This window comes from Colobus angolensis, unplaced genomic scaffold, assembly GCF_000951035.1.
Source record: "Colobus angolensis palliatus isolate OR3802 unplaced genomic scaffold, Cang.pa_1.0 Scaffold62, whole genome shotgun sequence".
Lineage (NCBI taxonomy): Eukaryota > Metazoa > Chordata > Mammalia > Primates > Cercopithecidae > Colobus > Colobus angolensis.
In genome coordinates this window covers 9,979,401-9,981,307 of record NW_012119821.1, presented here as the reverse complement: position 1 = coordinate 9,981,307, position 1,907 = coordinate 9,979,401, and the positions used below count along the sequence as shown (strand labels likewise).

The window sequence follows — 1,907 nt, the reverse complement described above, 5'->3', positions numbered from 1 at the left end:
GAGGATCACCTGAACCCAGGAGGTCAAGGCTTTGGTGAGCCATGATTGTACCACTGCATTCCAGCCTGGGTGACAGAGTGAGTCCTAGTTTTAAAAAAATAAAGTGGATAACCCCCCAAACCACTGTCCTACTTTTAGAAACTCCAGGATAGTTTTGGGAGGGGAATTTTGGAGTCTCATTGGCCATGTAAGGGATTAGAAAGGCTTCTCAGGGAGAATTGTGGGGCTGATTGCGTAGTGCCCAGCTCTACTTGGAAATCTCTTTTTACAACATTTCCATGGAAATCAGAGACACAGTCGCAGATGTTTGGGTTAAAATGAGACAAAGGAAACAATAGTTATGTACAAGAGGCAAGAAGACCTCTTTTTTAAATGGTCCATATTTATTAGTACTCTGGTCAGAGAAATTCAAAGTCTACCACATTGGAGGTTTTCTGGAATTCCAGGCTGTCTTTTAAACTGTAGGCTTCAAAGCTTTGGCTTGTCATACTGGGCCAGGTCTGTGTGGGAGATAGGCCTACAGCGGGACCAGCAAAGTGCTGAGAGAGAAATCCTGTCCTGCTACCTGGTACCTTGTGGGTGAGAGTTACTGATACAGACAGTGGAAAGAAGAGCTGGATATCTCATTCTCATCAGAAAGATTGTACAGTTCTGTGATTTGGGATATGTCATAGGCATCAGAGTACAAAGCAGGAACTGGGGCCACCAGCCTCTCCCATTGAGTATCTTGCATTTGGAAGTCACTTGTGGGACTTTCAGTGAAGGTAGGGTTCCAGGCCCAGTTGGAAGGGTCTAAGGGCTGAGGTGGAAGGGAGCTGTAGAAATCTGAAACCACAGGAGAAAAAGCATAAAGACTGGGGGTGTTCAGGGGGAGGTGGGCACATTCTTCTTGAATGGAAGGATCTGGTTTGCTTGCTTTGCTGATTGCTGCTGCTTCAATCTGAATTGCCAGTTCCTGAACCAAGCCTTTACTGTTGACTCCAGTAGGTTGAGTTTCAAAGCTAGTTTCTCCTGAAGATTTCTATCTGGGAACATGGTCTGGCTAAACAGAGCTTCTAGCTCTTCGTACTGTTGGTGGATGAACGAAGTACGTTTTTGATGCCTTCTCCATATTGCTGTAGTCCCAGCTACTCAGGAGGCTGAGGTGGGAAGACCACTTGAACCTGGGAGGTTGAGGCTGCAGTGAGTGGAGACCATGCCACTGCACTCCAGCTTGGATGACAGAGTGAAACTGGGACTAACTGGATCCTGTGGTGGTTCACCTTCATGTTGGAATCATTCCTGTTGATGAAAGGGTCTGACTGGAAATTCTCTGGCTGGAAATTCTGTTCATCATGGTTTCTCAAATCTGTCATGAATCCCCTTAGACTAACCATTTTCAGTCCTGCGTGGTGTGTCTCTCGCTGGTAATGCAGTTTCCTTAGTGTATCCAAAAGTTTTAAAATAACAGCCGTATCCAACTCAACAATAAAAGAACAAATAACCCAATTAAACAATGGGCAAAGATGTGAATAGACATTTCTTCTAAGAAGATACATAAATGGCCAATAAGCACATGAAAAAGATGCTCAATAAATATCATTACTCACTAGGGAAATGCAAATCAAACCTACAACAAGATACCACTTCACACTCACCAGGATGGCTAAAATAAAAAAGACAGACAATAACAAGTGTTGGTAAGGATGTGGAAAAATTGGGATACTCATGCTTTGCTTGTGGGAATGTAAAATGATGCAACAGCTTTGGGAAACCGTTTGGCATTTCCCCCTAAAGTTAAACAGAGTTACTTTAGGATCCTGCAGTCCCACTTCTGGATATATACCCAAGAGAACTGGAAACATATGTTCACACAAAAACTTCTATACTAATAATATATACATTATATCTATACAATGGAATATCAT

At 43.1% G+C, this 1,907-nt stretch overlaps 1 pseudogene; it reads right to left on the bottom strand.

Annotated features, from left to right (window-relative positions):
- Positions 1-398: 398 nt before the first annotated feature.
- Positions 399-1,376, bottom strand: LOC105527422 (annotated as a pseudogene).
- Positions 1,377-1,907: the final 531 nt, after the last annotated feature.